Source organism: Podarcis liolepis (genome assembly GCF_965112155.1).
Source record: "Podarcis liolepis genome assembly, chromosome: 16".
NCBI lineage: Eukaryota > Metazoa > Chordata > Lepidosauria > Squamata > Lacertidae > Podarcis > Podarcis liolepis.
Genome location: NC_139567.1, coordinates 19,124,079 through 19,139,730, shown reverse-complemented (window position 1 = coordinate 19,139,730; position 15,652 = coordinate 19,124,079). Strand labels below are relative to the sequence as shown.

The following is a 15,652-nucleotide window of genomic DNA, read 5'->3' as shown; positions in this document are numbered from 1 at the left end:
CCTTCCTAGACCTCCTAATCAAAGAGACTAGATTAATGTAAACTGACATCTAAAAATCCATAAATTTATTATTTGTTCTTCTTGCAGTGTCCAGGTTTAAATGTCTTGAAATGTATCACTTTTTCTGCCATAGGTACCTTTTTTTCACTAACCCCTGCTATACAGTGGAACGTCAGTTGTCGAATGCTTTGGAAGTTGAATGTTTTGGCTTTCGAATGCTGACAACCTGGAAGTGAATGCTTTTGGTTTTTAATGCGCCTTGGAAGTCAAATGGATTTTGCTGACTGGCAATTGCACCTCGGTTGTCGAACATTTCAGAAGTTGAACAGTATTCCGGAATGGATTACGTTTGACAACCAAGGTTCCATTGTACTTCTTCCCTATCCCAGTTAGCTGCCCCTGCTACTGCTCTTCAGATTAAATCCAGTCTCCTCTTCATGACTGGGATCACTCTTCCCCAGACAGGTTTTCCTGGCACCTACTGTACATGGATGCCTTTTAGGTGCCAAGCGAATACTCTCTTCCCTTCTCCCAACCATTTCTGGATTTCTTTTTGTATCTTGCATTACAGTTGCTTCTGTAAGCTTTGTGCTGGTGAAAATAGCTTAGCTGATGTTCCATAGCTGGTTTAAGTGTTGTGTATTATTAGGATTTTATTGATTCACATTGGGCTTTTTGGGTGGGATTCTGTGATTTTTGTTGTTCTGGGGGTGGGATTAACATGCTGTGAAATGCAAAGTTGGATAGGTGGTACAGTGGTGCCCCGCAAGACGAAATTAATTCGTTCCGCAATTTTTGTCGTCTAGCGAATTTTTCGTCTTGCGAAGCACGAAATCCCATAGGAATGCATTGAAAATCAATTAATGCGTTCCTATGGTCAAAAAAAGTCCAAACAAAGCCAAATTTGGTACAACAACAGTTTATTAACTGCTCTTTAAAGTCACACATACTGTAAAGAGCAGTTCAAAAATTGAAGGGAAAATAAATTAACTTTATAAACAAAACATGTCTTTGTTTTTAGACAAAGAAAACAAAGTCGCGAGACGTTTTCGTCTTGCGAAGCAAGCCCATAGGGAAATTCGTCTTGCGAGGCAAATCGAAAACGGAAAAACCTTTCGTCTAGCGAGTTTTTTGTCTTGCGAGGCATTCGTCTTGCGAGGTACCACTGTATAACACAAACAAACAAACAAATATTCCCACCCCCCACCCTGCTAGAGCTACAGCTCTGTGTCACATAGGGTCTGGATTATTAAAGCTCCAATTTCAAAGTAGATACGAAGTGAACATTGGAGGAAGGAGCTTGCTCAAATAGGCCAACTCCATTTTGAATCTCAAGCTGACCACTAGCCCCTCTGGCAAGTGGGTTTATCTCACGCAAATGTTCTCTCATATTTGGGAAGAGTGACCAGAGGTCAGTCATACGAGTACAAGCTCGGCATGCCAAATGTCCCAGGATCAATCCCCAGCATGTCAAGTGATGTTATAGTATCTTCTTGTCTTGCAGAGCAAGAAAAAACACAGATCAGAGGCTGCTCTCAGACAGAGTCAATATTGTTTGATTTTATAGATGGTTGAGCTATCTTAGGCTGTTGTTACTATTTTTTTACAGTGGGGGGCTCCCATTATGGGTGCATTTCTCCCTGCCCCTGCAATCAGGCAAATCTTGAATATATATATATATATTTGGGGGGGGGGGGTTGTGAGGAGTGAATAATTGTTTTTGCCAGAACTCTGGTTCTCTAAAAGCTTCAGGTGAAAAGATATGATAGCAGAAGGCAAGAGGGAGTTGGCTAGCTAGCATTGTTCTCACCAGCTCTGCCTCATCTGCCATTCTGAAACAGCCGTTCTTTAAATAAAGGTCTGCCCAGGGACAATCAGTTTAATTCTTTGCTTTTGGCTGGCAATGTTAGTTTTGAGGTGATGCTCTGAGCAAGATACGTTGCTTGTCTGCATATGGGAGTTTGCTGTTGGCTTTAATGAGGAAAGGCGCTGCCTGCAAGCTACATTGCTTGTCGTTCTGACTCTTGGGAATGAAGTTTTTGCCACATGGAAGACTTTGTATGCTGTATTATTTGTCTCCACCTGGTGGGAGAGAAACAACATTTGGATTTTCCACTTTTCACAAATTTCAGATAATCATTTCTGCAGGTAAGGAACTCATTGGGATAATGTAACACACATTTCAGTACAAAGTATCATTGCTAGAAACCTTTAACACATTCATTAGCAGTTTTGAAAACTCGGCCTTGCATTATTTATAGCACTCAATTAATTTTCTTTCTTTTAAATCCATCTATTTCTGAGGAATAGAAATGTCAGAGAAAAATATTCCCCCCCGCCTCTGGTGGCAGAAGCTAGTTGCTGGCTTGTTCCTCCCCTCCCTCCCCTTTGCCTTTCTTTCTGATACTTGCATTTAAGTTTTGTGAAACACATTTCTTTTTGGTGTAGCTTGGGGCTTATCCACACTTAACTTTCCAACATGCTTTCCAGGCACAGTCCGATCACTATTTTTTTTTTTTGAGCCCTCCCTGCAACAACCTGCTCTTTACTGCTGATTTGGAGCTAATGGCAATCCACAGGAAACCTGAATTGCTGTTTGTTGCATTTCGGCTTTAAACAGCAAGTTTTCATGGGGAAAGCTCTGGGGTGAAAGAAGAGCACTCAGGCTCAGAGCTTTAAAGTGTGGACCTGTGTCTGGAAAGTGGGCCAAAAGGTAAATTTGAGTAAGCCCTTGGTGTCAAGGTGTCCTCTTTAAAGAGAACCTGTTGCCTAGTGAAAGAAACCTAAGTCAATTAATTGTATGAGCTTTTATCAGTTAATAATAAATAGTAAGGAGCACACACCTTTTATCTTTAGATGATGCTCCAACAGGTGCCATTTTAGAAGTTGCTTTCCTTCCTTATGTGAGAGAAGGGAGGGGAATGCCTCTTCCAAGAGGGTTCACTCTTAATTGACTATTCCGATTAATCGGTGAAATACTGCAGCACTAGAAACGAGACAAAGGGGGGTTAGGAGAGTCTCAATGGGCTTTCTCAGCATATCTGCTAATCTGGCCTTCCAAATAACTGAACAAAGATCACTAGTCCACTCACACAGAAGGAACATGAACATTTCATATGTGGCATATTGATTGTGCGATTGAAGCCAAGTCCACTATTACCACTTTGCAAAAGCAAAAGCAAAAATTTGTTCCTGGTTTTTACTTTTCACCAATGGCCACGCCTAACCTCTGTTTTCTTCAGTGGTATACTCTGCCTACATGCTTCCCTCCATTTTCCATATGAGAGGCATTGTCTGTATATCAGTGGTGCAATTTCTAGGGCCATGTATGAATTCTCTCCCCCTCCCCAATAAATGTTTGCTAGTCTGTTTTAGTTTCCCACCACAATTTCTCATATGTATTTGCTATAAAATAATATTTATTTATTCATTTATACATACATGCATACATACATACATGCATGCATGCATACCCCACTGATCTTGCTGGGTTTCCCCAGTCATCAGTCATTTAAAACTTCCCTAAACAGGGAAAATGTGCTGAATATACTGTAAAGGGATGGGAAAGGTGGAGAAAAAAGGGAAATCCAGGCACTAGTATGCAAAGTTACAGTTCTTATAATGACCAGATGGTGTATTCTGCTCTATAACCTCATTCTGCTACATATACCTGGCCCAAATATTGCATAATTGGGGCCTATTTTGCTGTTTGCCCCAAAACTTTAGCAAGATTTTTAACAAAGGATATATTTTCAGCTGAGCAAATGGCCAGCGGCATTATACCTTCTCACTGGTCCAGCTCTCAGACAAGCTCTTAACTCTTTCTGCCCCAAAGTGAACCACACCGGCACCCTTCCATAAATGATTGCTAGCTTTTCCCTGAGAAGGCCTTTTATGGCAAAGAGCTCACAATGATGGGGCAGAGCACCCATGTCACAGCCTAGGAAAAGGTGGCTGAGTTGGATAGCAGGGCAGAGACTGTTACTGTACTTATGCATTTTACTTAACACTGTGTGAGAGAAGGCATTTATCTGTGTCTCAGCTAAGGTTGTGGTAATAAGGTATATATGTGTGGGTGGCTTTCTTTACGATCAGGGGCTATTTGGGGCAGCAGATGGGAAGCCTTTGGGATTGGATAGCCCCCTAGATCCTAGCTGCTTTTCTTTACCTTACTGTCTTTCCCTAGAGGTGGTTTTTTGGGGGTGGTGGTGGTGGTGTCTCAGCTTGCAAGATGAAATGAGGTTTTGTCATCTGGCAGCTAGACCTGCTCCCCTTCAGTGTATTGTGTGTCCTTGTCGGAATAATAAAAAATCAAGTCTTATTTTGGTCCGAATTTGATGCAGTATTGATTTCCCCTTGTTAGGCAAGCTGTAAATCAGGACATTGAATTCCTTAATCTCTTTTCACAGAATGAATCTCCAGTCAAAAGGTTATTCTCTTTTTTTGACATTTATTATCATTAACATGGTTAAGGTGCTGGCGATTCGGTTCTTGTGATGCTGCATTCTCCTTGTTATTTTGTGGTTTTAAAAATGCAACTCCTAAACCAAGAAGCCATGAAATGCAACCTAATTAGCACAGAAAGCTGCCTTTCACTGAGTCATACCATTGGCGCATCTAGCTTAGTATCAGCTACACCAGGGTGGGGAAACTGCTCTGGGACATTGATTTTTGGGGTCGCCTTCCACTCCTTGGTTGTTCAGCAGGAAGCAGTTAAGAGGAACAAGTGCTTTGATGTAGTGCAAAGTTTGCAATTACAGCACCTTCCTGTGCACAGAGATCTGCTCTAAGACAATCAAAGCAGAATGTAAAATGTCCCAGCAAAGAGGTGGACTTGCATTCTTTGCAAATATTCAGAAAGTGTCCATGCATTTTGCAATTGTATGCATGCATTTTTCAGGATGCAATTGCATGTTAAAGTTTGAGGCTTTGAATAGCGGTAAGGCAGGGCTTACACAGTTTAGCTGTACATTGACCTTACCTGCAATCTTCTGGGATTATTTATTTATTTATTTGCTTTTTTGTTTTTTTGCAGTTAGAACACATAAAAGGAGGTGAAGCACTTATTTTTACAATTTTGTAAAAAAATGTATGGATAAAATGGAAGGTGAAAATTATACTAAGAATTAAATATATGTCTCTGTTTCCATAAGAAGTAGCATGATGTGGGTCTGACTCTGCCCACTGGAATGTAGTCCCTGACAGCTTTCTACTTGAGTAATGTGGCCCTCACTGCAGTGGACCTTTAGTATCTCAGACATGAGACATTTCCAGCTCTGCCTGAAGACAACAGGAATTGAACTCTGGATGTTTGAAGCAAAGCATGTGTGTTATCATTACGACCTTGACATTTAAAGAATTATGGTCTGGAATTCCATTAAATGTTGGCCAAATTGCTTTGCACTATATATGCTGATTTTTAGTTACTGCCGTACCTGGAAACCAGTTTACCTCCATTTTGAAAATAAATCTGCTTGAGTTCCAATCCTTGAAAGCAAAAGCCAAAGCAAGCCATGTTTATTTTCAAAAAGCACCATGAAAAGAAGTCATGCTGGATTGGACTAAAGGTTCCTCTAGTTTGGCATTTTGCTGTGAATTCTGAATAGATTTTAATGAGGGGGGGGGTAAGCAATAGCTAGGAAGGGGCTGCTGCCTTCATGCTTTGTTCATAGGCTTTCCAGAGGCATCTTTTTGGCCACTATAGGAAGCCTGTTGATGGAATAGTAGGTACTATGGACATTACATTATGCTAGAACCTCCAATCCTAGCAGCAGTAGAGAATAATTGTCCTTTGAGCTTGCCAAAATGTCACCTATTTTTCAAGGACCTGCTTTCCATGCACTTCTGATTTTAGGGTTAAAATGTAAATATTGTGTTGGTAGTTTTCTTTTGAACTGACAATTTGGAATATTCATAGTTGTTCCGCAGTGCTTCAATGACTATTCCAATGATTATCATACATCTCATTTAGGTTATACTGAAGTTAGAGATCTGGTAGACAGTAGCTTTGGATGTTACAAAGCGCATTCAACTCGGTTGTCAAATTCAACTTATTTTTGGGTAAAGTTGGTGAAACCATTATTTATCTACAAATCTACATGGTCTGTCCTATAATGTTATATATCGTTTGCCTCTGACATAGTAAGACTCAGAAAAACATTCAAAATTGGATTTCACGTTGCAAATAGATTGACAGTTATAACAAATGAGAAGAATCTAAATAAAACAGCTCCTTTTACTTCTGCTGATGCCATAATTTCCATAGATGCCCCAGATAATAAAAGAAATACATTTTCAAGGAATACTGCTAATAAGAATGAAGATTTGTCAAGCCCCAAATTCACCAGTATGGTGCCCTCTGGGTCATTTGGACCACAACTCATAGTCCAAAACATCTGGAGGGCACCAGGTTGGTGAAGGGTGATTGGATTGAAAGTCAATTCTTACTTCCACAGAAAACCCAACCCAACTCTTTGGGACATCATTGCTTCTTCCTCTTAGTGTGTAGTGTGGTACTTTTAAAACTGATATGCCACACTCAGCCAGCATTTGTAAGGTGAATTGTGCATATGTAACCTGGCAGACATCTGGATTGTATTACCTCATGTGTCCTATCTCTGCCTGCACAGGCGATTGTAGCCTTAATCCCTTCTGGTGCTTCAACATTACAGTGCATTTTCAAAACATCAAATAGTGTGGAATCCATAATCTACTTCCCCTTATCTCAATTTGTAAACCTTTAAAGTACTTGGAATTTAAACTGTGCAATGATTTTTGATTTTCAGTAGTTCAAACGCCAACTAAACCCAAAGCGAATATCAAAATAAATCCTGCACAGGATTTCAGCCGACAGAAATGGAAAGCTGAAGAAGAGAGCATGGACCTTGGTCTGACCAGCAAGACTACTCCTATGTTCTTAAACCCCACGGCAGACAAATATATTTCAGGGCAGTGGTTCCCAATTAGCTAAGTACTGCGGACCCCCCATTGTCCATAAGTCAAGCCATGGGCCCCCTACTTTTGAAAATGTTGCTCTCTCTGTGGTGCTTTCTGTTTTGGGAATTGTGCCACCATACCCTCCAACATGTTCCAGCACAAAAACAGGATGCATGTTTTCTGGGCTCTGCTCCTACACATGGTACCCAAAAACGGGGTATCCTGGACAGTTGACAGGTATGTGCTGTGGACCACCTGGGTTTCATGGACCACCAACTGGGAACCACTGTTCTAGGGTAAGCCACATGTTTCTCTTATGCATTGGAGGATTGTGTGAAGCAGGGAAGGCAGGGCTATGCTGACCAACCCCATCCTGGTACCACATGCCGCAGCTAGTCCCTCCCCATGGTGTGCATTCATATGGGGGTTCCAGGGTGCACACAAGCCTTCATGCATATACCTGTAAGTTTTAAGTCTGCCCTCCTACAGCTGCTTTGCCTGACAGATGCTACAATCTCTTTTTTCTGCTGTAGTGCGAAAATCTGTAGTGGAACAGATGAGGAGATCAATGTGTTCTGGTCCCTCTTAACGTATCCAGGGTGACTACATTCACTTCATTATTCATACACATGCATAACAGTTTGACAGCACAGAAGGTCCCAGGTTCAACCCCTTCCATTCTCAGTTTAAAAACAAACATACAGTTCAGGTGGAAAGGATGAGAGCTTGGAGCTGGTGCCCGTGTTAGTTGGCAGCACTGCCATAAATGGCCCAGTGGTCTGACTCTGTATAAGACAGTTTCATAAAGCTTCTTATACTTTTTCTAGCAGTTTTCAGTAGATCTGAAGATATATCAAGCAGCAACCATCAGTTGCTTCATGTGTCTCTTAAAGACGCATCTTTCTGCCCAGGCCTTACCTGACTCATATAAATCAAACCTTGTTTTCAGTTTGTTTTAATTTACTGAATTTCTATTTTTATTTGCTTTTATAATATTGTTTTACTGGTTTTATATTGCATTTTTGTTTTAATCATATTGTTAGTTTTTTCTATGTTGCAGGTTTAAAAATACTAAGCCATTTATAAATGCTTTAAAACCAACCAACCAACCATCAAGTGTGATAGCTGTTCCTTTTGTTATGCCCTGGAGGTACAGTATACTGCCTCTGAACAGGGAGGTTCCATTTTTCTCTCATTCTAATAGTTGTCATGTAGAACTTGCTGCCTCACCCCCCCAAAGCCCTCTCTGCTTTCTAAGTTGCAGCGCTCTCAATTTCTTTATTATGTAATGTGCATTCCCATGCCTTTTAATTGGTAGCCATCTGCAAGCACTGTGTAGCAAAATCTATTTTTGCATCTGGGTGGATTTCTCTTCCCTGCCAGAATGCAGCTCACTGAGCAGCTGGTTCCACATGTTCATAAATGCCGTGTGACTTTAATACAGGCACATTTGATTTTTATTGACAGCCCGTCAGGCTCGCGCCAGTGCACTGAGGCTCTTTGCTGACACGAGGCAAGCAGCAGCCAGCCAGAGAGGGGCTCTATTAGCGTGGCGAGTGCAGAAATCTCCAGGCAGGCTGCGTTCCTTCAGAGGCCGGCTGTTCTCATCCTCCTCTCTGCCATTGCCCCAAAGAATGTTGCTGTCTTCCTAAACCAGTATCAAATGACATAGCAAAGACTTTCTAAAGCTAAGGATTAAAACAGTTGCATCCTCCTTGGAACCTTTCCTTCTGCTGGCTCTCTTCTTCCAGTCATTGTGGAATTATAATGCCAAATATTGTTTCTTTGCCATTGCTGTAGTCTCTTCCTTGTTGAAGTCTCTGTGTTAGATATCTGGCATTCAGTTCTGTCCTTTACTTTAAAGTTTAGAGAATGCATTGTTCCACGTCTGATATGGGTCTGTTTGCTTGGCCATTTCTGCTGGTCCATTTGTCCCACCCCCTAAAAATAAAACTCAGCTTCTTCCATGTAGCTGTATGTAAAGCTAAAGGGACCCCTGACCATTAGGTCCAGTTGTGGCCGACTCTGGGGTTGCGGCGCTCATCTCGCTCTATTGGCCGAGGGAGCCAGCGTACAGCTTCTAGGTCATGTGGCCAGCATGACTAAGCCGCTGGCGAACCAGAGCAGCACACGGAAACACCGTTTACCTTCCCACCGGAGCAGTATCTATTTATCTACTTGCACTGATGTGCTTTCAAACTGCTAGGATGGCAGGAGCAGGGACCGAGCAACGGGAGCTCACCCTGTCACTGGGATTTGAACCGCCGACCTTCTGATCAGCAAGTCCTAGGCTCTGTGGTTTAACCCACAGCACCATCTGCGTCCCTGTAGCTATATGTAGAATGTTGTAAATTCAGTCCTCATTATCTCCAGGTAGGGTTAGGAAAATCCCTTTACTGAGATCCTGGGAATCCACTGCTAGTCAGTGCAGACAGTGTTATGATTACGACTTTTTAATTTATATACCACTTCATATATTAAATATATATATCCAAGCAGCGTACACAAAACTGAAGCAACAACAGACAACTTAAACAAAATATTGCAAAAATACACAATTATATATAAAAATGTTGCATTAATACAACATACCTCTCAGCCTCTGGGTTCTCACTTAGCGTCCAAGCAAACTCTCAGCTCCCCCATGAAAGTCTCACAGCAAGAAGAGATCCTGGAAACTGGACATCAATCACCCTAGACTCTCACTCTAGACTTGCTTTTCATGGGCCTCCCCAAGGTGGATGGGACATCCTTAGGCTACCCACAGCTGTGTCCCATTCAGCCACACTCTTTATACTCGGTTCCAGGTGCAGCAGGTTTTTTGAGTTTCCCAGGGGGGTCAAGAGGAGGGGAAAGCTCTCCCCCCCCCCACTCACAGCTCTTTCTTCACCCTCTGTTCTCTCCTCCTCCAGTTGAATTAGTCAACAAATAGTCTGACTTGCTATCCAGCTGTGTGTGCCAGTTCTGTTCTTTGGCATCCTACCCATTAAAGTGTGCAATGAAGTGCATGCTTGCCCATCAGAATAATCTCTGCCTTTGTTCATGGAATATATTGCTCTGTTGCTGTGCTCACCGCCACTCTCCCTCCACTCGTCCTCTCTCCATCTGTACTGATTCCTTTGACATATCCTCCTGACTCCTTTTCTCTGTTGGTGAATAAAAAATGTGTGTGTAAGGGGGCGGGCGGGCATTGGTGTGTGTTACTAGCAGGGATGGAGGAGAATTTGATTTGGTCCATATTTTTACACGAGCTGCCCTAATTTGCAGCTCCTGGGTTAATTATACGGATTGGAACATAATTAACCTTCAGCTCTGGCAATGCTCCACATGTTTTTGGCTCAAGAAACATACCAAAATGTGCAGAACAGTGTATTTTAGAATGAAGTACATTCAGAAATGTGCACGTTGGGATAAAAATAAGTAATTAACTTTGTATTTAAATAAGAATTTTAGTACAATATTTTTTAGACAATAACCTGCAGATTAATGTGGAAGAAGGACAGAAATGATTTATAAATAAACATATGTGATAGTGACACGGGCCCAAAATAGATGGAACTGTTCATCCTTAGTTGCTGGTTCTCTTTCGTTAATGTATTCCATTGTTACAAAGGCAAGCTTTCATTGGAAGTATCTCTCTCAAGAGCGCCCGTGCTTGCCTCACTATTTATGCACTTAAAGTCACTTAGCAGCAACAACTTTCCTTGCCTGAGGCACTAATAGTATTACATTGTCAACTGTTGCCAGTTACCCAGGAAAATGAATGAGTAATAAAGAGAGCTGGGTGAGTGTGGTTTGGGTAGGACTGATAATGTGTGAATTGTAAGTTGCAGTATGTCAAAAAGTAAAAAACCAGGACACCCTGGGGTTTTTTTTGGGGGGGGGGACTACTGAAACTGTTGAGCTGGAAAATCAGGACACATGGCAGCCTTCCTCTCCTCACTTTCTGGTTTGTTTCTGTATTATGTATTAATTAAAAAATTGATATCCCACATCAGGCCAGCATATTGAAACTCTTATCAGAAATCTATGAATAGTGGAAAAAAGCCAGACTGAAACAGAGCAGCAATAGCATTAAGAAATCAACCAAACATCAAGCTAGAAAAGAGCTACAGTGCATGACTAAACAGTATGTTGTTACCTGACACCTAATATTACAAAGAGAAGAGGAAATCAGGCAAATCTTCTAGGTCATAGCTGGGAGCCACTACCAAGAAGGTCATAAACGAGGGGTGAGCAGTGAAGTCGCCAAGTTGATTGATGGTTCTGACTTCTTTGGGGTGATTAAAATGAAAAAAAGGATTGTCATTGTCAAGATCTCCAAAAGTATACCTCCAAACTTTGGGAATATGTGGGCAAGTGGAAAACGAAATTCAGTGTACATAAGTATAAATATATGCATGTCAGTGTATACATGCATCTGCCATGCAAGTTCTGTTTTGGCTCGTGAGAAAATGTATGTGAAAATTAACCTAAATTATATATGTCATATAGGGACGCAGGTGGCACTGTGGGTTAAACCACAGAGCCTAGGACTTGCTGATAAGAAGGTTGGCGGTTTGAATCCCTGCAATGGGGTGAGCTCCCATTGCTCGGTCCCAGCTCCTGCCAACCTAGCAGTTCAAAAGCACATCAAAGTGCAAGTAGATAAATAGGTACTGCTCTGGTGGAAAGGTAAACGGCATTTCCGTGCGCTGCTCTGGTTCGCCAGAAGCGGCTTAGTCATGCTGGTCACATGACCCGGAAGCTGTACGCCGGCTCCCTCGGCCAGTAAAGCGAGATGAGCGCCGCAACCCTAGAGTCGGCCACTACTAGACTTAATGGTCAGGGGTCCTTTATGTCATATAAATGCCAAAAATTACATAAGTTGATGGTCATGACATTCCCCCCCGCAAGTGTGCTCTTCCTTCTCATATCTGTTTATTGTAGGCCTGCGGACTTCTGCCTATAAATGCATAACTGCACATAAATAAGATTAGTGACAGGTGCTAATGGGTTTCCTGGAATTTGTGATTCATGTCCGTTTGGGAAATTGTGTTGTGCTCTTCTTGTGGAGGGTGGCGGGATATCTTGGATGGGCAATTTACTGCCCCAATACTGGAATATATCCTGCTGCTGATGTGACATTCTATTGATGTCCCCGAATTAATTTCCCCCTCTACCAACACGATGACTCTTTGATTCTGCTCTGCATGGATAATCCAATAATGAAGCTCTTATTTGCGGTTCTACTGCAAAATTCACCTGTTCTTAATTCCACACCTATCTCATGATTCATACTATTTATTGCACTTTATGCTCCCTTGCTTTGATTAATTTGGTACTTAGCTTATCATAAGAAAGCTAAAGAATGAAATGCTGATCGTTACTCAGGGATGAAAAGGACATCACAGTATGCTTTAGACTTTCATCAGTGAAATACGCTCTCCTAACACATCAAAAATTGGGACAATGAAAGATATGAAATTACTGAGCTTGTATGTTTGTTAACAACATGTATAAATTAAAGAGCCCAGAAAGAACGAGATGGTGCATGGTGTCCTTTTTCACATCCGGAGGACAACCACCTAATTATGCAGATAAGAGCGCTGAATGTGCATGCTGCTGATGGATTCTGCAATGGGGGCATCTCACTTTAGCTCACTGGCTTATCTGATGAAAAGGGAGACTCAAGACAGATTGGAAGACACCCGTAATTAATTTATTTCTCTCTGTCAGGGGTGTTTTATCTTCCAAACAGAATTAGCATATTGATTTTGATTCATTGCTCTACACGAATCCTTTTGTAAATAAACAAAACATTGTGCATCACTTTCATCTGCAGTAGGGCTGGGCAGTATCAGCTTTTCAACACTGTGGTATACCACCAGCCAAATATCACGGTCGGGCGATATACTGCGATGTTGAAAAAACAAGCTGCATTGGCCTCAGCCTGCAAGGCGCCGGGTGAAATTGCCACAGTTCTCAGCGCTGGAGCTGAGGCGGTTTCACCCCAGCACCTAGCGGGCTGGGACAAGGCAGCTTGTTGGTAAGGACAAGCGAGGAGGCCGGGGGGAATTCTTGACGCGGCTCTGCCAGGGATGGGGAGGGCTCCCGATCTCCTGCAATCACTGCCACCATATGTAGTGAGGCCCACTAGCGTTGGCTGCCAGGGAATTAGAAGGATTCATAAGATGTGATGGCTAATGGAACCTACATACAGTGGTACCTCGGGTTACATACGCTGCAGGTTACAGATGCTTCAGGTTACAGACTCTGCTAACCCAGAAATATTACCTCGGGTTAAGAATTTTGTTTCAAGAAGAGAACAGAAATCGTGCTCCGGCGGCGCAGCAGCAGCAGCGGGAGGCCCCATTAGCTAAAGTGGTGCTTCAGGTTAAGAACAGTTCCAGGTTAAGAACTGACCTCCAGAACGAATTAAGTTCTTAACCCGAGGTACCACTGTATTCAGAGTCTGTTACAATGCTGTTTTTGGACAAAACAGTTGAAGAGGACTGGTGTCTTCACGCTCAGCTTGTGGGCTTCCTGGAAATAGGATGCCAAGGTAGATGGACCTTTGACCTGAAACGAGAGCTGTTCTTTTGTTCTTAGGGCAAAGAGGGATTCTCCAACTCAGCTAGGTTTTTTTCACTTGGACTAGTGTTTTTTTCAATACAGACTGAAAACTGCCAGTTGCCTACTTGTATATGAGCCTTCGTATACCCATGGGCTGATACTCTTACGTTGTGAAATGTCCATCAGTATTCTAACTGTTCAGTGGGCAGCTGCAGTCAACAGTGCTGCTTCTGTTCGGGAAATGAGTGATCACTTTGATCAAAGCCTCATACTAGGACAGGAGGATGATTGTGCTGCTGTCAGGGAAACAGGGCAGAACTATTTTAGGAGTTAGGGAGTTGTTGGCTAAGGAGTCTATGAGATAGCAAGATACACAAGGTCTTGGTAGCAGTGGATGCCCTGAATGTCCAATGTTTATTATTATTATTTATTAAATTTGTAAGCTGCCCTTTGTGCGGTTCACATCATAAAAAGCAAAATAAGAAGACAAAACACATAATAAAACAAAACCCAGAACAAACCAATTAACCCCCCCCCAACACACACACATTTAAAAGGCTGTAGAATGTAAATCAGCCAAAGGCCTGGTTATAAAGAAATGTTTTTGCCTGGTGCCTAAAGATATGTAATGAAGGCCCACCTGGGGAGAACATTTCACAAACAGAGAGTCATCTTAGAAAAGGCCTCATCTTGTAATTCAAATTACACAGCCAGATGTTTGCCTAAAGAAGTTTGGTTATAATTTTGGATCTTCAGGCTCCAGGAAGAATGCTTGGGGCTCTGAAAGAACCTCTGACAATAGCACAGAACATGACAGGAGCTTAGAAAAACTTTCCACTCTTCCAGATTCTCATCCCAGCAACTGATTTGCTGGTCAGCTGTCTGACCAAAATAATTCGTTTAATGCTAATGCAATGCCGTTGGAAGAGGTGCTCAGAATCATCCCTACAGTTTGCTTATTGGGGCGGGGTGGGGGTAGGGGGAGACAACTACCACACAACCCATCAAATCATGCAGTAGATTAGATTCAGCAGTGGAAGGATTCTCTGCTTGAGTAAATCTAACATGAGAAATTATTCCATTGTGGTTTTTTTGCCATTTGGCTAGGCAATTTATTTCATTTCTGCACAATTTTTTAGGGTCTGCAAGACCTTTCTTGTTTTTATCCTAGAACAAATTTACATTCGGGTTAATGTAACACAGTGGTTTTAGGATGACTGCTTCACTGGGGGAAATTGGCACTTCTTCTTTTTAGGGGGTGTCAGTTGTGTCCTTTGGATTTTAGCCATAAGAAACTATTGGTGAAGTGTGCCACAAGTTTTAGTAGCTGAATGGGAAGACATCAAGATATGGATTGTAAAACAAGTTTTTTGGTTTTTTTAATCTTCTAAACTAAGCACCGTTTATTTTTAGCTTCTGCCACTTTGTGCCTTCCTCAGCAGGAGCAGAAAGCAATTTAATCACAGTTATTAACCCTAATAAATGCTTTGCAGAGCAATCGGAGAGAGGAACTATTCTCATCATCAACTTTTCCTCCTCCCTCTTTGAAAAATGAGGCCATTAACTTGCTGTTGTATATATTGGGAGCAGCATCAGAAAAGTATCCTTTCCTGGCCATTCCCGACTAGATAGTTGTTGAAATTTATCGAGTTTCTGAAATCTACCTGTAGATTTCAATCACTCTGGTGATTGGCATGGGAATGTGTGTGGCTGAGACCTTGGAATCTTCTTCAGATGGAGAAGGGAAAAGGGTGGTGTGTGTGATATTGGCCCCCGTGATTGTGTATGAGACCCTAGGCTTGATACAGAGATGCTAAGGATGCCCGGCCTTCTGGCCTTCCTTGGTTAACACAGCAGAGTCTCCTGGATTGGCAGGGGAAACCCAGCCAGATGGGCGGAGTATAAATAATAATAAATTATTATTATTATTATTATTATTATTATTATTATTATTATTATTATTATTATTATCCTGGATTCCAACCTGTGCCGCAAGCCATGTTTTCCTGCTTCAATTTCAGCATTGGGCAGTTAGGGAGTTAGAGACTTGCAGTCCATCTTGCTGAAACCTTTAAGGAGTGCAGTGGATATTTGTAATGAATAGGAATAATTTTGTGTTGCTGTTCCCCACTCGAGGAAGTAGTACATACTTTCCAACCAC

General features: G+C 42.0%; 1 protein-coding gene and 2 long non-coding RNA genes across 16 annotated transcripts in view; 1 reads left to right on the top strand and 2 right to left on the bottom strand.

The window, feature by feature from the left end:
- Nucleotides 1-15,652, bottom strand: part of LOC310696120 — a 493,645-nt gene that overhangs the window by 112,348 nt on the left and 365,645 nt on the right. The gene's annotated exons all lie outside the window — the stretch shown is intronic.
- Nucleotides 1-15,652, top strand: part of NCAM1 (neural cell adhesion molecule 1) — a 226,853-nt gene that overhangs the window by 66,095 nt on the left and 145,106 nt on the right. The window lies entirely within an intron of this gene.
- Nucleotides 1,794-10,071, bottom strand: LOC310695637. Its single transcript, XR_014520196.1, has 3 exons — nucleotides 9,529-10,071; nucleotides 2,844-2,986; nucleotides 1,794-2,082 (listed from the first exon to the last, which is right to left on the bottom strand). It is a non-coding gene; the product is annotated as an uncharacterized lncRNA (long non-coding RNA).